We start from the raw sequence: 25,055 nt of genomic DNA, 5'->3' as shown, positions 1-25,055 counted from the left end.
GGCACACGGTGGTGTGTACATGTGTGTCCCTCTCTGGCCGTGAGTCCGTGAGACAGGGAGGTGGGAGGATGCAAGCATGGTGGGCTGGCGGCTTGTCCCAAGGGACCTTGGGGCAGTGGGAGACAGGGAGGGCCCTGGGTTCCGTTCAGAGTTTGCTGGTTTTCAGCGGACATGCCAAAAGATACCTCATGTTTCGTGCTGAAAGCCCTGACATGAATCCCTTCCCTCCTCTGGGATCTTGTCCCTGGTTGTAAGGCCAGAGTGGCAAAGGTCACATTCTGATCTTGAGGGTGGATTCTGGCAGTCTCGCTGGAGCAGAATCTCCAATTTGGTCTTTCGGGATCTGCATCAGGCGACATTCAGAGGGACCCTACTTTCCAGGTGACCGTTTTCGATGTCCGTGGACACAGTTGGGGACTGCCTTCCTTGGCACGTGGGCTAGGTAGGCAAGCAGGGATGCCTGTCTTTCCAGAGTCCTACCTGGGCCTAGTGAGAGCAACTGATATAAATGCTTGTCATTTATCAAATGATTGAAGCCTTGGGTGGGATCAAGCCCTCTGGGTGCACTTGAGATAGAAATGGTGCTTTCTGCCCAAGAGGGGCATGAGCTGTGGGCCTCAAAGTGACAGTTTCCCAGCGCATCATCTGTTCAAGGACTCCGTGGTTCTGGGTAGTTCTAGGGATGCCACCTTCCCTTTCTGGCCTCAGATCCCATGCCTTGTACTGGAAGAGACCCTGTAGATGCATGTGCACCTTCTTCACGACATTGTGTCAGTGCCAGGCCTGCCACGGTCTCTTGGGGCTGTTGGAGCCTTGGGCATCTCGTTGGCCTTTTCCAGCTACAGGGAGGGAGCGCTGGGGGCACAGGTAGGCAGGTGCACACAGAAATCTCCAAGACAGGGAGGACAGGGGCCCTCAGCCAGAATGCTGTGGGTCCTAAGGGGTATAGGCATGCAATGGGGCACAGACTTGACAAGGCATGATGTAGAGACGTGCACACTGAGAAAGCAGTTCTCCAAGTCAGCTGAGCCCAAAGGCCCTTGTTTTCTGGTTCCCTGAAGGAAAGCACAGGTAATGGAATCATGCCGAGATGACTGGTACTGTGAACCTGCCCAAGGTTATGGGAGAATGTGGAGCAAAGGCGCAAGTCACTCAGCTGTCCACACCGAGCACTTCCACGCCTGTCAGATGCTCTGCAGGTCCGTCCCTGTCATGAACAATGCCAAGATTTTGTTAACCTTGATCACACATCACAGAGATAGAAGTGCAAGCTGACAGGATCAACGAGCAAGGGAAGGAAAATAACATGGACAAAGCATGTCGGGTGCTTCCCAAAATCCATGTTCCTGGACAAGAAAGCCTGTACATCCGCACATGTGTAAGTCTCCTCTCAGGGATGTGAGTGTGGACATGTGGACATGTGTGCATATTCGTGTGCAGAAGCGCCTACCAGTACACTTGTGAGGGTGAGCAGTCAGAAGACACCTAGCTAGGTGACGCAAGAAAGGATAGCCGAAACATGAAGGGAACATAGAGTCTGGCCAGCAGAAGCAGTGAAGCCAGGGAATCATGCCCTATGATCTCACTGAGTTAGCAAGTTCTACATGGAAATAGACGCCTGCAGCCCGGAGCTCTGGCAGAAAGGAGAGGCAGGAGGAAATCACCTGGGCGTGATTGGTGAGTGCAGAGGAGCCGAGACACAGACTGGGCTGCAGTCCCAGGCACAGAAGCTGCAGTGGGTGAGCCAACAGCCCTTTGGGCAATGAGCTACGAGTGCATTGGCATCCTTCTTAAGTGCTGGGCATTCTTTCCATGTCCTGGCCAGGAGCATGAGCACCCCTTGCCTTTTGTGTAAGGATTCAGAGATACAGCGGCACGGAACATAAGCACCTGATACCTGCAGCATCATCGAGTGTGAGACATCTCTCTTTGTACCCTTTGCAGAACACAGATACCGCCTATGAGGACTATAGGAAGGATGGCTTAGGTTGATCGTCTTGCTGGTTACAGCCCCGATGTTTGGGCCAGCGGGTAGGCTGGGATGTGTTCTCACCTGGAGAACAAAACCTCTTTAAAAGAGCCTCCATAGGGTAAACGGGCCATCGTGCAGGCCTCCGGCGCTGGTGTGTCTTGGAACTCAACGCGCTGGTGTCCTTAGCCTCTCACTGGGAGGCATCCAGCAAGGTTCAGGGAGTGCCGTCATGCCAGCAGACCATGACCCGTTTCTCCCTCTGCGCAAGGTGTGGCCATGCCGCCAGAGTCCTGTGCAGTGTTCATGTCTGCCCAGCGAGGGAGGGAGGCTCGCCCGTCCCCTTCTGTGCTTCAGCAGTGACCACCCACCATGGGCTTTTCAGTTTGAGAGAGCACTCTCCGACCCTGTGGCCCAGAACAGTCTCATCTGCCATGGGTGCGACTCACTGAGGAGGAGAAGGGCTTGCCTTCACTCCAAGGTGAAGCGTCTCTTCTGAGCGCTGGTGTCCGGAGAATGGCAGAGGACCACAGCACCACTTAGAGAGTCGGAAACACACAGACAGCATTCCGTGGTGCACACACAGCAGGATCACCAGAATCAGTGATAGGCGAGAAGCAGAGACAAAGAGAGAGATCTCTGCCCTATGGCTCTGGTGCCCCTGAACAGTGGAGGTCAAGTTTTCCAAACGGTGGGGTTTGTACACACTCCCCTACCTTCCAGACAGCAGCAGGCTCCTGTCCCAGGAAGGAAATTATCCAGCCCCTTTGTGTCCCTGCATATCCTTTAGATACTCAGGGAGAGCTCCCAGGGATGGGCGGTCCCATGGGACACAGCAGTGTGCTCTTTGGATTGCAGAGTGAGAACACATGGCTTGAAATTCCAGAGGCCAATTCAATGCCAGCACCTGCAGTAAGGCCAGAAGCAATAGCCATGCCCTCCCTGAAGCCGAGTGGCGCCACGTGGGGGCTCTGGAGCCCAGGCAGCGGGGAAGCCGCCCTCTGGTCTAGGGGAGTTTCCCTAAGGGTGCCGCCCACTAGCCTCTCTGCCATTGGTCTCGATTTGACCCAGCAGCCTGAGCCTGTCTCACAGCCTAGGGGTCCCGCGTGTTGGGCTGATCTCTGTGCACCCTGTCGTTGCCTCCCCAGAAGCCCTTGCTTCAGCCTCAGGCCACCCGCCACACACCAGGCCCCACCTCCTGACCATTCCGCTCTCACACCACCGCAAAGAGCTAGCAAGCCAGACCCGGTTACCTCAGCCTGGCCGCCATTGAGCACCACTTGCTGTGCTATTATGTCCGGTCCCTTCGCATCTGCCCCAGGTCGGGGTCACAGCCATGTCCCAGAGGAGCCTGAGAGGTGGCCAGAGGAAGGCGGGCACGTCTCGGAACTCTGGACATTCTTAGCTGGGAGCCCGGGTGCTCAGGGGGCAGTGGCCAGGGGGCCTGCAGTCGTGATGCCGTGCACCACTGGGACTTTGCCGCCACCATGTGGCACAGCAGGCAAAGAGGTCAGCCTCTACCTGGTGGAGGCGGTGGAGGACAGCGGGTGGCGGGGGGGCCCTGGTGGACGGAGACGAGGTGGGGATCGGGCAGGTGTGCCAGCTGCTTCTGGAAGACGTCATGGAGGAGGTGGAGGTTGTGGCAGATGAGGAGCGGGATCAGGGGTCCTCCCAGGAGCTGGAGGAGAAGACGGTGGAGGAGCAGGGCCTGCAATGACCTAGAGGCCCGAGTGAGTGGCCGGCGTCAAATGCATTACAGGCACTGACCGCCCTGCAGTTGGAAGTGATCTCCCTGCATGAGGAAAACTGCCGGGACTCTGTTCGCTTCATGCGCATGAACCATCTGAGGAGGAAGCGTCACTTGGCTTGGAGAAGCGCCATCCTCCAGGACATCCCTGGCTTCTGGGCCAAAGCTGTATCCTTCTTGCTGCTCCTAGCTGTTTGCCTGTCGGGAAGAGGAGGAGGAGGTGGAGCAGAAGCAGGAGCATGTGCAGGAGTGGGGGGGTGCGGATGTGTGGCTAGGGCACAGGAAGGGTGCTGCAGGCCGCTGACAGAAGTGTGGTCCTGGGCATTGGCAGGTTCCAAAGGCACAGCCGAGGAGTATCTGGTCAGAGCCACACCTGTAAGTGTCACTGCCATGACTCGGGGTTTCCCTTCAGGCCTACATCTGAGGAGGATCAGTACCCAGGGCCTCTAGGTCAGAATGACCAGAGAGAGTATACTAGAGCAGCAACTGCACACATTTATTGTTGTAAATGTGGATGATCCCTGGAAATAGCTGAGACATGGGAGTCTCGCGCGCGTGCGCATACACACACACACACACACCCAGAGATACACACAGATTCAGACACACATAGAAACACACACACACCCCAGGTTCTTTCAGATACGGTAGTAACAAGAACTGCAAGTCCTAACCATGTTACCAGTGACGTGCTACTACTCAGCAAACACGGGCCAGGAGGCGGGCAGGAGAGGTGAGAAATAGCCCCTGCTTTTGGGTTACAGACCACCTGAGCTGCAGAACAGCACAGGGAACCCAGAGCCACGAGCAAGTCTGATGGTATTGCAGGGCCTGAAGATGTGAGTCGTGGTCAGGCAAGCGTGAGAGCCCAGCATCCTTGCAGATGCCTGTTCCAGTGTCCTTCTCCAGGCCAGACTAGGGCTGTTGCCCCTGGCTCTTCTTGGCCCGGCATGTGGCCTGAATGTCTCCTTGACCCAAAGCAGATTATGAACTGTGTTTCCTGTTTGTGTTTGTGTCCCCATGAGAAGCATGTGGTCTTGTGTCACCTGTGTTAGTGTGTGTGTGTGTGTGTGTGCGTGTGTGTGTGTTTCTGGCTCAGGGCAGACGCACAGATGAAGGTGTCAGGAGAGGAACTGCCAAGCGACGAGAAGAGGAGGCACGAAGCATCACCTGTCTGAGGGTCATTGGTCGACCTATCTCTGCAGTGCTCCTGTCCAGGGTGAGAAAGAGGAAAGGATGGCCAGTGATAATTCAGAGCATGGCTCCCATGTGTGCAACTAGACCAAAAAGGAAAACGCATTCAAATTTTCTACCGTGTTATTTTGTGTATTAGACCAGGTGGAGGGTTGGGTGGTCAGAGGATTCGCCCAGGGCAAATCAGGTGGCCTGAGGCTTTGAAACCATTGCCTGTGGACCCCTGAGTCTGTGGCGGAGTGGGCCAGCTGATGGAAATGTTGGACGTGGCTATGGCAGGACCCGGGGTGGTGAGGAGGCTAAGGTCCTGTCGAGAAGGGCAGAGACCTGAAGGAGGAGGAGGCACAGAGAGCCTGCTGCCCTGGAGCCTTGTTCCACACACGTGAGAAGGATACACAGGAGAAGTCCTGGCCCCGTGCCGCCCAGGATCAGCCCGTCAGGCAGCACACTCCCTCCCGAAGGAGCACACACTGGCACGATCGAACACTCCATGACAGCTGTGCTGAGGTAGGCTGTCCGTGCGAAACCCCAGGCATCCTAGCAGGCACAGGGTGTGAGCGTGGCATGCCACCAGGCACTTGCAACCTCCCTGGCAGTGCAGAAAGGCGAGGAGAGCACATGTGTGGGGTGTACGTGTGTGTCCCTCTGTCAGCGTGTGCCTGTGAGGCAGGGAAGTGTGAGGACGCAAGGATGGTGGGCTGGCTGCTTGTCCCAAGGGACCCTGGGACAGTGGGAGACAAGGAGGGCCGTGGGGTCCGCACAGAGCCCGCTGGTTTTCCGTGGTCGTGCCAAAAGATACCTCATGGTTGGTGCTGAACCCCGTGACGTGAATCCCTTCCCCCCTCTAAGGTCTTGCCCCTGGCTGTAAGGCCAGAGTGGCAAAGGTGACAGCCTGACCTTGAAGGTGGATTCCGGCAGTCTTGCTGGAGCAGAATCTCCGATTTGGTCTCAGGGGATCTGCACCAGGCGACACTCAGAGGGACCCTCCTTTCCAGGTGACCATTTTCGATGTCCCTGAGCACAAGTGCGGACTGCGTTCCTTAGCGCATAGGCTAGGTAGGCAAGCAGGGATGCCTGTCTTTCCAGAGTCCTACCTGGGCCTAGTGAGAGCAACTGAAATAAAGGCCTGGCATTTATCAAATGATTGAGGTCTTGGTTGGGATCAAGCCCTCTGGGTGCACTTGAGATAGAAATGGTGCTTTCTGCCCAAGAGGGGCATGAGCTGTGGGCCTCAAAGGGCCATTTTCCCAGGGCATCATCCGTTCGGGGACTCCGTGGGTCTTGGTAGTAGTAAACTGAAGGGACTAGTTCTAGGGATGCCACTTTCCCTTTCTGGTCTCAGATCCCATGCCTTGTACTGGAAGAGACCCTGTAGATGCATGTGCACCTTCTTCACGACATCGTATCAGTCCCAGGCCTGCCGCGGTCTCTTGGGGCTGTTGGAGCCTTGGGCATCTCCTTGGCCTTTTCCAGCTACAGGAAGGGAGCGCTGGGGGCACAGGTAGAGAGGTGCACACAGAAAGTTCCAGAGATAGGGAGGACAGCGGCCCTCAGCCAGAATGCAGTGGGCCCTAAGGGATATAGGCATGCAATGGGGCACAGACTTGGCAAGGCATGACGTAGAGAGGTGCACACCAAGAAAGCAGTTCTCCAAGTCAGCTGAGCCCAAAGGCCCTTGTTTTCTGGTTCCCTGAAGGAAAGCACAGGTAATGGAATCATGCCGACATGCCTGGTACTGTGAACCTGCCCAAGGTTATGGGAGAATGTGGAACACAAACGCAAGTCACTCAGCTGTCCAAACTGAGCACTTCCAGGCCTGCCAGACGCTCTGCAGGTCCGTCCCTGTCATTAACAATGCTAAGATCTTCTTAACCTTGAGCACAAGTCACACAGATAGAAGTGCAAGCTGACAGGATCAACGAGCAAGTGAAGGAAAATAACATGGACAAAGAATGTCGGGTGCTTACCAAATTCCATGTTCCTCCCCAAGAAAGCCTGTATTTCCACACATGTGGAAGTCTCCTCTCAGGGATGTGAGTGTGGACATGTGTGCATATACGTGCGCAGAAGCGCCTACCAGTACACTTGGGAGGGTGAGCAGCTGGAAGACACCTAGCTGGGTGAGGCAAGAAAGGACAGCGGAAACATGAAGAGAACATAGACTCTTGCCAGCAGAAGCAGTGAAGCCAGGGAGTCATGCCCTATGATCTCACTGAGTTAGCAAGTTCCACATGGAAATAGACTCCTGCAGCCCGGACTTCTGGCAGAAAGGAGAGGCAGGAGGAAATCACCTGGGCATGATTGGTGAGTGCAGAGGAGCCGAGACACAGATTGGGCTGTAGTCCCAGGCACAGAAGCTGCGGTGGGTGAGCCAACAGCCCTTTGGACAAACAGCTATGAGGGCCTTGGCATCCTTCTTAAGTGCTGGGCATTCTTTCCATGTCCTGGCCAGGAGCATGAGCACCCCTTGCCTTTTGTGTAAGGTTTCAGAGATACAGCGGCACTGGAGCATAAGCACCTGCTACCTGCAGAATCATCTAGTGTGAGACATCTCTCTTTGTACCCTTTGCAGAACACAGATACCGCCTATGAGGACTATAGGAAGGATGGCTTAGGTTGATCGTCTTGCTGGTACCAGCCCCAGAGGTATGGGCCACCGGGTAGGCTGGGATGTGTTCTCACCTGGAGAACAGAACATCTTTGAAAGGGCCTCGATAGGGTAAATGGGCCATCGTGCAGGCCTCTGGCACTGGGGTGTCGGGGAACTCAACGCGCTGATGTCCTTAGCCTCTCCCTGGGAGGCGTTCCAGCAAGGTTCAGGGAGTTCTGTCGTGCCAGCAGACCGTGACCTGTTTCTCCCTCTGCACAAGGTGTGGCCATGCCGCCAGAGTCCTGTACAGTGTTCATGTCTGCCCAGCGAGGGAGGGAGGGTCGCCCGTCCCCTTCTGTGCTTCAGCAGTAACCACCCACCGTGGGCTTTCCAGTTTGAGAGAGCACACTCCGACCCTGTGGCCCAGAACAGTCTCATCTGCCATGGGTGCCACTCACTGAGGAGGAGAAGGGCTTGCCTTCACTCCAAGGTGAAGCGTCTCTTCTGAGCGCTGGTGTCTGGAGAATGGCAGAGGACCACAGCACCACTTAGAGAGTCGGAGACACACAGACAGCATTCCCTGGTGCACACACAGCAGGATCACCAGAATCAGTGATTGGCGAGAAGCAGAGACAAAGAGAGAGATCTCTGCCCTATGGCTCTGGTGCCCCTGAACAGTGGAGGTCAAGTTTTCCAAACCTTGGGGTTTGTACACACTCCCCTACCTTCCAGACAGCAGCAGGCTCCTGTCCCAGGAAGGAAATTATCCAGCCACTTTGTGTCCCTGCCTATCCTTTAAATACTCAGGGAGAGCTCCCAGGGATGGGCGGTCCCATGGGACACAACAGTGTGCTCTTTGGATTGCAGAGTGAGAACACATGGCTTGAAATTCCAGAGGCCAATTCAATGCCAGCACCTGCAGTAAGGCCAGAAGCAATAGCCATGCCCTCCCTGAAGCCGAGTGGCGCCACGTGGGGGCTCTGGAGCCCAGGCAGCGGGGAAGCCGCCCTCTGGTCTAGGGGCATTTCCCTCAGGGTGCCGCCCACTACCCTCTCTGCCATTGGTCTCGATTTGACCCAGCAGCCTGAGCCTGTCTCACAGCCTAGGGGTCCCGCGTGTTGGGCTGATCTCCGAGCACCCTCTCCTGGCCTCTCCGGAACCCCCTTCTTCAGCCTCAGGCCACCCGCCACACACCAGGCCCCACCTCCTGCCCATTCTGCTCTCACCCCGCCCCAAAGAGCTAGCAAGCCAGACCCGGTTACCTCAGCCCGGCCGCCATTGCACACCACTTGCTGTGCTATTATGTCCGGTCCCTTCGCATCTGCCCCAGCTTGGGGTCACAGCCATGTCCCAGAGGAGCGTGAGAGGCGGCCAGAGGAAGGCAGGCGCGTCTCGGAACTCTGGACATTCTTAGCTGGGAGCCCGGGTGCTCAGGGGGCAGTGGCCAGGGGGCCTGCCGTCGCGATGCCGTGCACCGCTGGGACTTTGCCGCCACCATGTGGCACAGCAGGCAAAGAGGTCAGCCTCTACCTGGTGGAGGCGGTGGAGGACAGCGGGTGGCGGGGGGGCCCTGGTGGACGGAGACGAGGCGTGGATCGGGCAAGTGTGCCAGCTGCTTCTGGAAGACGTCATGGAGGAGGTGGAGGTTGTGGCAGATGAGGAGCGGGATCAGGGGTCCTCCCAGGAGCTGGAGGAGAAGACGGTGGAGGAGCAGGGCCTGCAATGACCTAGAGGCCCGAGTGAGTGGCCGGCGTCAAATGCACTACAGGCACTGACCGCCCTGCAGTTGGAAGTGATCTCCCTGCATGAGGAAAACTGCCGGGCCTCTGTTCGCTTCATGCGCATGAACCATCTGAGGAGGAAGCGTCACTTGGCTTGGAGAAGCGCCATCCTCCAGGGCATCCCTGGCTTCTGGGCCAAAGCTGTATCCTTCTTGCTGCTCCTAGCTGTTTGCCTGTCGGGAAGAGGAGGAGGAGGTGGAGCAGAAGCAGGAGCATGTGCAGGAGTGGGGGGGGGTGCAGGTGTGTGGCGAGGGCAGAGGTAGGGTGCTGCAGGCCGCTGACGGAAATGTGGTCCTGGGCATTGGCAGGTTCCAAAGGCACAGCCGAGGAGTATCTGGTCAGAGCCAGACCTGTAAGTGTCACAGCCATGACTCGGGGTTTCCCTTCAGGCCTGCATCTGAGGAGGATCAGTACCCAGGGCCTCTAGGTCAGGATGACCAGAGAGAGTACACTAGAGCAGCAACTGCACACATTTATTGTTGTAAATGTGGATGATCCCTGGAAATAGCTGAGAGACGGGAGTCTTGCGCGCGCGCGCGCATACACACACACACACATCCAGAGATACACAAACATCAGACACACATAGAAACACACACACACCCCTGTTTCCTTCAGATACAGTAGTCACAAGAACTGCAAGTCCTAACCATGTTACCAGTGACATGTTACTACCCAGCAAACACGGGCCAGGAGGCGGGCAGGAGAGGTGAGAAATAGCCCCTGCTTTTGGGTTGCAGACCACCTGAGCTGCAGAACAGCACAGGGAACCCAGAGCCACGAGCAAGTCTGATGGTATTGCAGGGCCTGAAGATGTGAGTCGTGGTCAGGCAAGCGCGAGAGCCCAGCATCCTTGCAGATGCCTGTTCCAGTGTCCTTCTCCAGGCCAGACAAGGGATGTTGCCCCTGGCTCTTCTTGGCCCGGCATGTGGCCTGAATGTCTCCTTGACCCAAAGCAGATTATGAACTGTGTCTCCTGTTTGTGTTTGTGTCCCCATGCCAAGAATGTGTGTGTATATACACACGTGGCCTTTTGTCACCTGTGTTAATGTGGGTTTGTGTGTGTGTGTGTGTGTGTGTGTGTGTGTTTCTGGCTCAGGGCAGACGCACAGATGAAGGTGTCAGGAGAGGAACTGCTAAGTGACGAGAAGAGGAGGCACGAAGCATCACCAGTCTGAGGGTCATTGGTCGACCTATCTCTGCAGTGATCCTGTCCAGGGTGGGAAAGAGAAAAGGATGGCCAGTGATAATTCAGAGCATGGCTCCCATGTGTGCAACTAGACCAAAAAGGAAAACGCATTCATATTTCCTACCATGTTATTTTGTGTATTTCGACCAGGTGGAGGGTTGGGTGGTCAGAGGATTCGCCCAGGGAAAATCCGGTGGTGTGCGGCTTTGAAACCACTGCCTGTGGACCCCTGAGTCTGTGGCAGAGTGGGCCAGCTGATGGAACTGTTGGACATGGCTATGGAAGGACCCGGGGTGGTGAGGAGGCTAAGGTCCTGTAGAGAAGGGCAGAGACCCGAAGGAGAAGGAGGCACAGAGAGCCTGCTGCCCTAAAGCCTTATTCAACACTCATGAGAAGGATACACAGGAGAAGTCCTGGCCCCGTGCCGCCCAGGATCAGCCCGTCAGGCAGCACACTCCCTCCTGAAGGAGCACACACTGGCACGATCGAACACTCCATGACAGCTGTGCTGAGGTAGGCTGTCCGTGCGAAACCCCAGGCATCCTAGCAGGCACAGGGTGTGAGCGTGGCATGCCACCAGGCACTTGCAACCTCCCTGGCAGTGCAGAAAGGCGAGGAGAGCACATGTGTGGGGTGTACGTGTGTGTCCCTCTGTCAGCGTGTGCCTGTGAGGCAGGGAAGTGTGAGGACGCAAGGATGGTGGGCTGGCTGCTTGTCCCAAGGGACCCTGGGACAGTGGGAGACAAGGAGGGCCGTGGGGTCCGCACAGAGCCTGCTGGTTTTCCGTGGTCGTGCCAAAAGATACCTCATGGTTCGTGCTGAACCCCCTGACGTGAATCCCTTCCCTCCTCTAGGGTCTTCCCCCTGACTGTCAGACCAAGTGGCAAAGGTGACAGTCTGATCTTCAGGGTAGATTCTTGCGGTCTCGCTGGAGCAGAATCTCCGATTTGCTCTTAGGGGATCTGCACCAGGTGACACTCAGAGCGACCCTACTTTCCAGGTGACCATTTTTGATGTCCCTGGGCACAACTGGGGACTTCCTTCCTTGGCGCATGGGCTAGGTAGGCAAGCAGGGATGCCTGTCTTTCCAGAGTCCTACCTGGGCATAGTGAGAGCAACTGAAATAAAGGCCTGGCATTTTTCAAATGATTGAGGCCTTGGGTGCGATCAAGCCTTCTGGGTGTAGTTGAGATAGAAATGGTGCTTTCTGCCCAAGAGGGGCATGAGCTGTGGGCCTCAAAGGGCCAGTTTCCCAGGGCATCATCCGTTCGGGGACTCCGTGGGTCTGGGTAGTAGTAAACTGAAGGGACTAGTTCTAGGGATGCCACCTTCCCTTTCTGGTCTCAGATCCCATGCCTTGTACTGGAAGAGACCCTGTAGATGCATGTGCACCTTCTTCACGACATTGTATCAGTCCCAGGCCCGCCATGGTCTCTTGGGGCTGTTGGAGCCTTGGGCATCTCCTTGGCCTTTTCCAGCTACAGGGAGGGAGCGCTGGGGGCACAGCTAGACAGGTGCACACAGAAAGCTCCAGAGATAGGGAGGACAGGGGCCCACAGCCAGAATGCTGTGGGCCCTAAGGGATATAGGCATGCAATGGGGCACAGACTTGACAAGGCATGATGTAGAGAGGTGCACACCAAGAAAGCAGTTCTCCAAGTCAGCTGAGCCCAAAGGCCCTTGTTTTCTGGTTCCCTGAAGGAAAGCACAGGTAATGGAATCATGCCAACATGTCTGGTACTGTGAACCTGCCCAAGGTTATGGGAAAATGTGAAACACAGGCACAAGTCACGCAGCTGTACACACCGAGCACTTCCAGACGCTCTGCAGGTCCGTCCCTGTCATGAACAATGCGAAGATCTTGTTAACCTTGAGCACAAGTCACACAGATAGAAGTGCAAGCTGACAGGATCATCGAGCAAGTGAGGGAAAATAACATGGACAAAGAATGTCGGGTGCTTCCCAAAATCCATGTTCCTGGATAAGAAAGCCTGTACATCCACACATGTGTAAGTCTCCTCTCAGGGATGTGAGTGTGGACATGTGGACATGTGTGCATATTCGTGCGCAGAAGCGCCTACCAGGACATTGTGAGGGTGAGCATTCGGAAGACACCTAGCTAGGTGACACAAGAAAAGATAGCGGAAACATGAAGGAAACATAGACTCTTGCCAGCAGAAGCAGTGAAGCCAGGGAATCATGCCCTGTGATCTCACTGAATTAGCAAGTTCTCCATGGAAATAGATGCCTGCAGCCCGGATCTCTGGCTGAAAGGAGAGGCAGGAGGAAATGACCTGGGCATGATCATTGAGTGCAGAGGAGCCGAGACACAGGTTGGGCTGTAGTCCCAGGCACAGAAGCTGCGGTGGGTGAGCCAACAGCCCTTTGGACAAAGAGCTATGTGGGCCTTGGCATCCTTCTTAAGTGCTGGGCATTCTCTCCATGTCCTGGCCAGGAGCCTGAGCACCCCTTGCCTTTTGTGTAAGGTTTCAGAGATACAGCGACACTGGAGCATAAGCACCTGCTACCTGCAGAATCATCGAGTGTGAGACCTCTCTCTTTTTACTCTTTGCAGAACACAGATACCGCCTATGAGGACTATAGGAAGGATGGCTTAGGTTGATCGTCTTGCTGGTACCGTCCCCACAGGTTTGGGCCAGCGGGTAGGCTGGGATGTGTTCTCACCTGGAGAACAGGACCTCTTTGAAAGGGCCTGGATAGGGTAAATGGGCCATCGTGCAGGCCTCCGGCACTGGGGTGTCATGGAACTCAGTGCGGTGGTGTCCTTAGCCTCTCACTGGGAGGCGTTCCAGCAAGCTTCAGGGAGTGCCGTCATGCCAGCAGACCGTGAGCTGTTTCTCCCTCTGTGCAAGGTGTGGCCATGCCGCCAGAGTCCTGTGCAGCGTTCATGTCTGCCCAGCGAGGGAGGGAGGCTCGCCCGTCCCCTTCTGTGCTTCAGCAGTAACCACCCACCATGGGCTTTCCAGTTTGAGAGAGCACTCTCCGACCCTGTGGCCCAGAACAGTCTCATCTGCCATGGGTGCGACTCACTGAGGAGGAGAAGGGCTTGCCTTCACTCCAAGGTGAAGCGTCTCTTCTGAGCGCTGGTGTCCGGAGAATGGCAGAGGACCACAGCACCACTTAGAGAGTCGGAAACACACAGACAGCATTCCGTGGTGCACACACAGCCGGATCGCCAGAAACAGTGATAGGCGAGAAGCAGAGACAAAGAGAGAGATCTCTGCCCTATGGCACTGGTGCCCCTGAAGAGTGCAGGTCAAGTGTTGCAAACGTTGGGGTTTGTACACACTCCCCTACCTTCCAGACAGCAGCAGGCTCCTGTCCCAGGAAGGAAAGTATAAAGCCACTTTGCGCCCCTGCCTATCCTTTAGATACTCAGGGAGAGCTCCCAGGGATGGGCGGTCCCATGGGACACAGCAGTGTGCTCTGTGGATTGCAGAGCGAGAACACATGGCTTGAAATTCCAGAGGCCAATTCAATGCCAGCACCTGCAGTAAGGCCAGAAGCAATAGCCATGCCCTCCCTGAAGCCGAGTGGCGCCACGTGGGGGCGCTGGAGCCCAGGAAGCGGGGAAGCCGCCCTCTGGTCTAGGGGAGTTTTCCTAAGGGTGCCGCCCACTACCCTCTCTGCCATTGGTCTCGATTTGACCCAGCAGCCTGAGCCTGTCTCACAGACTAGGGTCCCGCGTGTTGGGCTGATCTCCGAGCACCCTCTCCTGGCCTCTCGGAAACCCTTTCTTCAGCCTCAGGCCACCCGCCACACAGCAGGCCCCACCTCCTGCCCATTCTGCTCTCACCCCGCCCCAAAGAGCTAGCGAGCCACACCGGGTTACCTCAGCCTGGCCGCCATTGTGCACAACTTGCTGTGCTATTATGTCCGGTCCCTTCGCATCTGCCCCAGCTCGGGGTCACAGCCATGTCCCAGAGGAGCGTGAGAGGCGGCCAGAGGAAGGCGGGAGCGTCCCGGGACTCCGGACCTTCTTAGCTGCGAGATCGGGTGCTCAGGGTGCAGTAGCCAGGGGGCCAGCCGTCGCGATGCCGTGCACGGCTGGGACTTTGCAGCCACCATGTGGCACAGCAGGCAAAGAGGTCACCCTCTACATTGTGGAGGCGGTGGGGGGCAGCGGGGGGGCACTGGTGGACGGAGACGAGGCGGGGATCAGGCAGGTGTGCAGGTGCTGGTGGAAGACGTCATGGAGGAGGTGGAGGTTGTGGCAGATGAGGAGCGGGATCAGGGGTCCTCCCAGGAGCTGGAGGAGAAGACGGTGGAGGAGCAGGGCCTGGAAAGACCTGGAGGCCCGAGTGAGCAGCCGGCACCAAATGCGCTACAGGCACTGAGCGCCCTGCAGATGGAAGTGAGCTTCCTGCATGAGGAAAACCGCCGGGCCTCCGTTCGCTTCATGCGCATGAACCATCTGAGGAGGGAGCATCACTTGGCTCGGAGAAGCGCCATCCTCCAGGGCATACCTGGCTTCTGGGCCAAAGCTGTATCATTCCTGCTGCTCCTAGGTGTTTGCCTGTTGCGAAGAGGAGGAAGAGGTGGAGCAAAGCAGGAGCATGTGCAGGAGTGGGGGAGTGCGGGTATTTGGCGAGGGCACAGGTAGGGTGCTTCAGGCCGCTGACGGCAGTGTGCTCCTGGGCATTGGTAAGTTCCAAAGGCACAGCCGAGGAGTATCTGGTCAGAGCCACACCTGTAAGTGTCACTGCCATGACTCGGGGTTTCCCCTTCAGGCCTGCATCTGAGGAGGATCAGTACCCAGGGCCTCTAGGTCAGGATGACCAGAGAGAGTACACAAAGCAGCAACTGCAGACATTTATCGTTGTATATGTGGATGATCCCTGGAAATAGCTGAGACATGGGAGTCTCACGCGTGCACACACACACACACATACACATACACACACACCCGGAGATATACACACATTCAGACACACATAGAAATACACACACAGCCCAGTTTCTTTCAGATACGGTAGTCACAATGACTGCAAGTCCTAACAATGTTACCAGTGACATGTTACTACCCAGCAAACACGGGCCTGGAGGTGGGCAGGAGAGGTGAGAAATAGCCCCTGCTTTGGGGTTGCAGACCACCTGAGCTGGAGAACAGCACAGGGCACCCAGAGCCATGAGCAGGTCTGATGGTATTGCAGGGCCTGAAGATGTGAGCCGTTACCGGGCAAGCGCGAGAGCCCAGCATCCTTGCAGATGCCTGTTCCAGTGTCCTTCTCCAGGCCAGACTAGGGCTGTTGCCCCTGGCTCTTCTTGGCCCGGCATGTGGCCTGAATGTCTCCTTGACCCAAAGCAGATTATGAACCACCCTCAGGTGTCAATCATAATCATCTCATGGGATGAAGATTTTCTTAGGTACTTGAATGACTTCAAGGTCAGTGAGGGAGGCTGAGGAAGGGTGGGTATGGCACTTGACAGGGAGGTGGGGGATGGTGTTATCCTTGGGCCTGTACTGAGAGACTTTGCAGAGGCGTCATGGAGCCTGTTACGGCCCGCCTAGGAGGCAAGCAGAGGGCCCTCGATGTTTGCACCTTTTCCCTCCTCCCTGTGCTGGCAGGTTCAGGTGCGGAGCCATCCACGGTCCCGCTGCAAGCTGATCTTCTCCTTCAGGACAACCCGTACTTCTGGAACACGGTGATTGTTAAGGGATATTACCTTGACGTCACTGGTAAACGTGGCTCCCAGGGTGGTGAGTGTGGGTACACAAGGGGGCTGGGGTGGGGGTATGGGTGGGTGCTTCAGCTGCCGCATCCACCCCTGTCTCCCCTGTCTTTCTACAGGGTATAGGGCACGTCGTTCCACACCAGTCCACTGGTTCTGGGACTTTGAACGGGGAGCACCCAGCCGCAGGCTGGACACCAGGAGCCTGAACTTTCTCAATTGGCTGTCAGGCCACAACTGCACAGAATTGAACAGGATTGCTGAGGTGGGTTTGGTTTGGGCCTGTGCACAGTTGGCGATTGATGTTGGACCTCTTGGCTTCTCATGGGAGGGTTAGGGGCCTGGTGAGCCCCGGGCTGACCTTGGTCTTATTGCCATCAGATCATTGGCCAGGACGTGTGGGACGATCCCCTGAAGTATTACCCCACGGAGGAAATTTGTGCCAAGAGGGGGAGCTCACAGAAACACAGGTGGTGAGGGGGTCTGCAGCGGGTCCCTGAGGGGGCATCAGTGTAGAGGCTGGGGCACTGTCCTTGCCCAGATGGAAATCCTCAGGCTCATGCAAGCTGGCTGGGGAGCCTGGGTTTGGGTCATGCACATAGCAGGTGACGTGCTGAGACTGGATGCTTGGGGACTCGGTGTGGCCGTGAGTGAAGGAAGTCTGCCTCCAAGCAGCTGTGGTTGCAATGCCAGAATCCTCGTGATTCTACTCGACGCAGGGTGAATGACGTCTGTTTGTCAGAATCATCCTTCGGTCAATCGCGCTATCCCCGGCCTTCTGCTGCTCAGAAAGTTTGAGATTGTCTGGGTCCTTCCTTCCCGCCACTGCTGCTGGGATAGCCTATGACTTGAAGGGCGTCCTCCCTGGTCTGCCAGTGCACTTATGTGCTGACTTTGGGGTCGTCTGTGAATTTCCACATCCACCACTCGCCGTCTCACCGCCACCACGCAGGCCGTGATTGAATAGGCTTAAGGCCGGTTGGGAAAATACAGAAGAGCTGCGGCACGAGGTGGACAGGGGGCCACAAGGGAAGGACACGGTGCCTACTGATGCCATTTCCCACATTGCTGGGCACAGGCGTCTTCAGCTACTGAGAGAGCTGTGTTCCCTGTTTGTGTTTGTGTCCCCATGCCCAGCATGTGTGTTTATATACAAACGGGGGATTGTGTCAACTGTGTTAATATGTGTCTGTGTGTGTGTGTGTTTCTTGCCCAAGGCAGACACACAGATGAAGGTGTCAGGAGAGGAGCTGCCAAGCGACGAGAAGAGGAGTCAGCAGGCTTCCCCAGACTGAGGGTCATTGGTCAACGTATCTCTGCAGTGACCCTGTCCAGGATGGGAAATAGAAAAGGATCAGTCAGTCAGTCAATTCATTTGCTCAGTCGTGTTTGACTCTTTGTGACCCCATGAATCGCAGCATGCCAGGCCTCCCTTTCTATTACAATCTCCCGGAGTTTGAGAAAGGATGGCCAGTGGTAATTCAGACTGTGGCTCACAAGTCTGCAATTAGACCAAAGACAAAAAACACATCCACCATTTCTATCATGTTATTTTGTGTGTTTGGAGCAGGTGGAGGATTGGATGGTCGGAGGATTCAACCAGGGCAAATCTGATGGGGTCAGGCTTTGAAACCACTCCTTGTGGACCGCTCAGTCAGTGGCAGAGTGGACCAGTCGTTGGATATATTGGACGTGGCTATGGCAGGACCCGGGGTTCTGAGGAGAGTAAGGTCCTGTGGAGAAGGGCAGAAACCTGAAGGAATAGGAGGCACAGAGTGCCTGCAGCCCTGGAAACTTGTTCCACACACCTGAGAAGGATACACGGGAGAAGTCCTGGGCCAGTGCTGCCCAGGTTCAGCCCGTCAGGCAGCACACTCCCTACCGAAGGAGCACACACTGGCACGATATGACACAGAATGTCCGCTGTGCTGAGGTAGGCTGTCCGTGCGAAACTACAGGCATCCTAGCAGAGACAGGGTGTGAGCGTGGCATGCCACCGGGCACTTGCAACCTCCCTGGCAGTGCAGAAAGGCGAGGAGAGCACATGTGTGGGGTGTACGTGTGTGTCCCTCTGCCAGCGTGTGCCTGAGAAGAGGCAGGGAAGTGGGAGGACGCAAGGATGGTGGGCTGGCTGCTTGTCTCAAGGGACCTTCGGACAGTGGGAGACAGGGAGGTCCCTGGGGTATGTTCAGAGCCTGCTGGTTTTCAGGGTCCCGGGCCTCACAGGGTCCCGGGGCTCGACAATAGTGGTTCTGACAAGATATGTCATGGCTCGTGCTGAAAGTCCTGATGTGAATTCCTTCCCTCCTCTGCGGTCTTGTCTCTGGCTGTAAGGCCAGAGTAGCGAAGGTGACAGTCTGATCTTGAGGGTGGATTCTGGCAGTCTTGCTGGTGCAGAATCTCCTATTTTGTCTTAGGGGATCTGAACCAAGCAATACTCCGAGGGACCCTGCATTCCAGGTGACCGTTTTCGATGACCCTGGGCCCACGCAGGGACTGCCTTCCTTGGCGCATGTGTTGGGTAGGCAAGCAGGGGTGCCTGGCTTTAGGGAGTCCTACCTGGGCCTAGTGAAAGAAACTGAAATAGAGCCTTGGCATTTATCAAATGAGTGAGACCTTGGGTGGGATGAAGCCCTCTTGGTGCATTTGAGATAGAAACAGTACTTTCTGCCCAAGGGAGGCATGAGCTGTGGGCCTAAAAGGGCCAGTTTCCAGGGCATCATCCATTCAGGGTCTCCGTGGGTCTGGGTAGTAGTAAACTGATGGGACTATGTCTAGGGATGCCACCTTAGCTTTCTGGCCTCAGGTCCCATGTCTTATATTGGAAGAGACCCTGTAGATGTATGTGCACCTTCTTCACAATATTTTATCAGTCCCTGGCCTGCCACAGTCTCTTGGAGCCCTTGGAGGCTCGAGCGTCTAATTGGCCTTTTCCTGCTACAGGAAGATAGCGCATGGGGTGGCAGGTAGACAGGTGCACACAGAAAGCTCCAGAGATAGGGAGGACAGGGGGCCTCACCCAGAATGTTTTGGGCCCTAACAGATGATAGGGTTGCAACGGGGCACAGACATGATGAGGCATGACATAGAGAGGTGCACACCGAGAAAGCAGTTCTCCAAGTCAGCTGAGCCCAAAGGCCCTTGTTTTCTGGTTCCTTCAAGGAATGCACGTGTAATGGAATCATGCCAACGTGACTGGTACTGTGAATCAGCCCAAGGTATGGGAGAATGTGGAACACAGCTGCAGGTAACTCATCTGTCGACGCCGAGCACTTCCAGGCCTGCCTGACGCTCTGCAGATCGGTCCCTGTCATGAACAATGCCAAGATTTTGTTACCCTTGAGGACAAGCCACAGAGTTAGAAGTGCAAGCTAACAGGATCGACAAGCAAGTGAAAGAGAATAACTGGGACAAAAAATGTCAGGTGCTTACCAAAATTCATGTTCCTGGACAGGAAAGCCTGTACTTCTGCATATGTGTAAGTCTCCCCTCAGGGATGTGAGTGTGTACACTTGGATGTGTGTGCACATATGTGTGCAGAAGCACCCTCCAGTACACTTGTGCGTATGAGCAGTCTGAAGAGACCTAACTAGGTGACGGAAGAATGGATAGTGGAAACATGAAGGTACTAGTGAAAGGCACATAGACTCTTGCCAGCAGAAGCAGTGAGGCCAGGGAATCATGCCCTTTGATCTCACTGAATTTGCAAGTCCTAAATGGAAATAGAGTCCTGTAGCCAGGACCCCTGGCAGAAAGGAGAGGCAGGAGGAAATCATCTGGGGGCGATCCGTGAGTGCAGAGGGGCCGAGACACAGATTGGGCTGCAGTTCCAGGCACAGAAGCCATGGTGGGTGAGCCAACAGCCCTTTGGACACCCAGCAATGAGGGCCTTTGCATCCTTCTCAAATGCAGGGCATTCTTTCCATGACCTGGCCAGGAGCGTGAGCACCCCTTGTCTTTTCTGTAAGGTTTCAGAGATGCAGCAGCACTGGAGCATAAGCACCTGCTACCTGCAGAATTTTCCAGTGTGAAACATCACTCTTTGTACTCATTGCAGAACACCTATATCATGTATGAAGACTATAGGAAGGATGGCTTCAGTTGATCCTCTTGCTGCTCCCAGCCCCACAGGGTTGGACGACAGGATAGGCTGGGGTGTGTTCTCACCGGGAGAACAGAACCACTTTCAAAGAGCCAGGATACGGTAAATGGGCAGACATGCATGGCTCCAGCACTGGTGAGCTGTGGAACTTAATGGTGAGGTGTCCTTAGCGTCTCACTGGCAGGTATTCAAACAAGGTTCAGGGAGTTCCCTCATGCCAACAGAGCATGTCCCTTCCCTCCCACTGTGCAAGGTGTGGCCAAGCGTGGCGGTTTGTGTAGCATTCATGTCAACCCAGCAACTGTGGGCTGTTCGCCTGTCTCTATATGTGGTTCTGTAGTGACCTCCCACTGTTGACTTTCAAGTTTGAGAAAGCACTCTCCGACTGTGTGGGCTGAAAATATTCTGATCTCCCGTGTGTGCACCTCACTGACGTGAACAAGGGCTTGCCTTCACTCCAAGGTTAAGAGTCTCTTCTCAGCGCTGGTGTCCAGAGAGTGGCAGAGGGCAACAGCACCACTTAGAGAGATGGAGACACACAGACACCAGCCGCTGGTACACACACAGAAGGATTGCCAGAAACAGTGCTATGCGAGCAGAGTAAAGAGACACAGAGAGAGATCTGTACCCTATCCTATGGCTCTGGTACCCTTGAACAGTGGAGGTCAAGTGTTGCAAGCATTGGGGTTTGTACCCACTCCCCTACCATCTGGACAGCGACAGCCTCCTGTCCTAGGGAAGAAAGTATCCAGCCACTTTGCACCCCTGCCTATCCTTTGGATACTCAGGGAGACTTCCCAGGGGTTGAGGGTCCCACGGGGCACAAGAGTGTGCTCTTTGGATTGCAGAGCGGGAACACGGTTCGAATTTTCAGAGACCAGTTGTGTAACAGCGCCTGGGGTAGCGCCAGATGCAAAACCATCGCCCTTCCTGGAGTCGAATGCGGCCACCTGGGGACGCTGGAGCCTAGGAAGTGGGGAAGCTGCCCTCTGCTCTAGGGGCATTTCCATCAGGGTGCCACCCACTACCCTCTCTATCATTGGTCCAGATTTGGCCCAGCAGCCTGAGCATGGCTCACAGCCTACGCGTCCCACATATTGGGCTGATCTCCCAGGGCCAGTGCACCTTGTCCTGGCCTGCCCAGAACCCCTTTCTTCAGCCTCAGGCCACCCACAACACACCAGCCCCCACGTCCTGACCATTCCTCTCTCACCCTGCCCACAAAGAGCTAGGGACCCCCACCTGGTTACTGCTGGGCCCGCCATTGCGCACCACTTGCTGAGCTATTGTGTCTGGTCCCTTCGCATCTGCCCCAGCTCGGGGTCATGGCCAGGGCCCAGAGGAGCATGAGAGGCTGCTGGAGGAAGGCGGCAGCGTCCCGGGACTCCGGACCTTCTTAGCTGGGAGCCCGGGTGCTCAGGGGGCAGTGACCACGCGGCCTGCCATTGTTATGCTGTGCACGGCTGGGACTTTGCAGCCACCAGTTGGCACGCCAGGTGAAGAGGTCACCCTGTACAGGGTGGAGGTGGTGGAGGACGGAAGGGCCCTGGTGGACGGAGACGAGGCGGGGATCGGGCGGGAGTGCCAGCTGCTGGGGAGACACATCATGGAGGAGGTGGAGGTTGTGGCGGATGAGGAGCAGGAACAGCGGTCCTTCCAGGAGCTGGAGAAGGAAACGCTGGAGGAGTAGGGATAGGAAAGGCCCAGAGACCCGAGTGAGAGGCCGGTGCTAGATGCACTGCAGGCACTGGCCGCCCTGCAGGCGTAACTGAGCTCTGAGCATGGGAATAACCGCGGGGCCCAGGTTCGGTTCATACATAAGGAACATCAGGGGAGGAAGCGTCACTTGGCTCGGAGGACCGCCATCATCCAGGGTCGTCCATGGCTTCTGGGCCAAAGCTGTATCCTTACTGCTGCTCCTAGTGGTCTGCCTCTCAGGGGGAAGAGGAGGAGGGGCAGAAGCAGGAGGATGGGTGGGGGCGAGGACACAGGAAGGGCGATGGAAGCCCCTGAAGGAACTGTGGTCCTGGGCAGTGGCAGGTTCCAAAGACATAGCCGAGTCAAATCTGGGAAGGGCCACACTTGTAAGTGTCGCAGGCATGACTCTGGGTGTCTCCTTCAGGCCTGCGTCTGAGGAAGGAGCAGCATCCAAGGCCTCTAAGTCAGGAATGACCAGAGCCAGTACATGAGAGAAGAAACTGTAGAGAGTTATTGTAAATGTGGATGATCCCAGGAAATTGCTTAGACATGGGAGTCACACACACTCACACACGCACACACACACACACACACAAATACACGCCCCACTTTCTTTGAGGTACGATTTGTCACAAGGACAGCAAGTCCTGACCATGTAAGCAGTTACCTGACACTATCCTGAACAAACTGGCCAGGAGGAAGACAGTAGCAGCCAGAAAGAGCCCCTGCTTGTGGGATGCAGACCACCTGAGCTGCAGAATAGCAGAGGGAACCCAGAGCCACGAGCATGTCTGATGGTATGACAGGGCCTGAAGACGTCAGTGGTGGCCGGGGAAGTGGGAGTGCCCAGCATCCTTGCAGATGCCTGATCCAGTGTGCTTCTTCCACCCCAGACTAGGGCTGTTGCTCCTGGCTCTACTTGGCCTGGCATGTGGCCTGAATGGATTCTTGACCAAAAGCAGATTATGAACCACCCTCAAGTGTTCATCATAATCAGCACCCAAGATGAAGACTTTCTTAGCTACATGATCGACTTGAATGTCAGTGAGGGAGACTGAGGACAGGTTGATATGGCACTTGATGGGGAGTTGGGGGATGGTGTTATCCATGGGCCTTTGCTGTGAGACTTTGGAGAGGTATCATGGAGGCTATTAATGCCCACCTGGGAGGCAAGCTGAGGCCCCTAGGAGCTTGCACCTTTTCCCTCCTCCCTGTGCTGGCAGGTGCAGGTGTGGAGCCTTCCACGGTCCCACTGCAAGCTGACTTTCTCCTTTCAGGACAACCCGTACTTCTGGAACACAGTGCTCATTTAGGAGTGTTACTTTGACATCACTGGTTAACAAGTCTCCCAGGATGGTGAGCGTGGGTGTCCAAGGGGGTGGATGCTCCACCTGCGGGATCCGCCCTTGTCTCCCCTGCCTTTGTCCAGGGTATAGGGCATATCATTCCACTCTAGTCCACTGGTTCTGGGACTTTGAACAGGGAGCACCCAGCCACAGGCCTGTCACCAGGAGCCTTAACTTTCTCAACTGGTTGTCAGGCCACAACCACAACTGCCCAGAATCGAACAGGATTGCTGAGGTGGATTTGGTTTGGGCCCACACACAGTTGGTGATTGATGTTGGAGCCTTTGGCTGCTCACAGGAGGGTCAGGGGCCTGGTCAGCCCGGGGCTGACCTTGCTCTTGTTGCCAGCAGATCATCAGTGAAGACATGTGGGATGATCCCCTGAAGTACTACCCCAGGGAGGAAGGTTCTGCCATTAGAGGTAACTGATAGAAACACAGGTGATGAGGGAATCTGGAGGTGGGCTCTGAAGTGACAGTTGTGTAGAGGCTGGGACACTGTCCTTTCCCAAATGGGGATGCTTAGGCTCATGCAAGCTGGCTGTGGACCCTGTATTCAGGTCATGCATGTAGTAGGTGATGTGCTGAGACTGGGGACTTGGGGACTCTGTGTGTCCATAAGTGAAGCAAGTCTCCCTCAAAGCAGGTGTGGTTGTAATGCAAGAGTCCTAGATGATTCTCCTAGAGGCAGGGTGAACTAAGCATCTTTGTAGAAGCATCCTTCCCCTGACACTAAGTACCATCTCCAGCTACTGAAACACCTGCATTTCCTCTTTGCCTTTCTGTCCCTGTGTCATGCATGTTTGTGTGTACATATGTGTTTGTGTCACCTGTGTTGGTTTGTTTGTGTCGCCCAGGGCTGATGCAGTGATGAAAGAGAAAGGAGCCAAGACATGGAACAACCTAAAGAGGCGGCACGGAAGGTCCCCAGATATGGGGTGGATGGGTGACCTATCTTTGCAGTGCCCCTGTCCAGGACAGGAATGAGGGAAGGATGGCCAGAGATAACTCTGGACCAGGGCTGCACAAATTTGGATTTAGATCAAAATTAAATCAACAGATAAACATGATTATAATTTCTGCTGTGTTTTCTTGTGTTGGGGTTGTAAGGTGTGAGGATTCACCCAGAGCAAATCAGATGGGGTGGGAATTTGAAACCACTGCTTGCGGACCGCTCAGTCTGTGGGGAAAATGCCAGTCTGTGGGGAAATGTGCCAGTCTGTGGAAATGGAGGACGTGGCTACAGTAGGACCCAGGATGGTAAGGACGCTAAGGTCCTGAAGAGAGGGCAGAGACCCGAAGGAGGAAGAGGCACACAGAGCCTGCTGCACCGGAGACTTGTTCCACACACCTGAGAAGGATACCCGGGAAGGTCCTGGGCCTGTGCTGCCCAGGATCAGCCCATTCGGCAGCATGCTCCCTTCCCAAGGGTGGCACACACTGGCATGATGCGACACAAAATGTGAGACGTGCTAAGGTAGGCTGTCTGTGTGAAACCCCAGGCACCCTAGCAGAGACAGGGGGTGAGTGTGGAATGCCTCCAGGCACTTGGCAACCTCCCTGGCAGTACAGAAAGGTGAGGAAAGCGCAGGTGTGGGGTGTCCATGTGTGCCCCTCTGCCAGCGTGTGCCTGTGAGGGAGGGAACAGGTAGGAAGCAAGGATGGTGGGCTGGCTGCTTGTCCTAAGGGACCTTGGGGCATAGGAGACAGGGAAGGCCCTGGGGTCAGTTCAGAGCCTGCTGGTAT

General features: G+C 55.7%; 3 pseudogenes; all 3 read left to right on the top strand.

The window, feature by feature from the left end:
* The first annotated feature begins 8,740 nt into the window (after positions 1-8,740).
* On the top strand, positions 8,741-13,093 carry LOC122436406 (annotated as a pseudogene).
* Positions 13,094-14,363: 1,270 nt separating this feature from the next.
* On the top strand, positions 14,364-17,123 carry LOC122436405 (annotated as a pseudogene).
* A 947-nt stretch (positions 17,124-18,070) lies between these two features.
* LOC122436404 lies at positions 18,071-23,739 on the top strand (annotated as a pseudogene).
* The last annotated feature ends 1,316 nt before the right edge of the window (positions 23,740-25,055 follow it).

Source organism: Cervus canadensis, chromosome Y (assembly GCF_019320065.1).
Source record: "Cervus canadensis isolate Bull #8, Minnesota chromosome Y, ASM1932006v1, whole genome shotgun sequence".
NCBI lineage: Eukaryota > Metazoa > Chordata > Mammalia > Artiodactyla > Cervidae > Cervus > Cervus canadensis.
The sequence above is the reverse complement of the archived record's forward strand: the minus strand, read 5'-3'. Positions and strand labels throughout refer to the sequence as shown.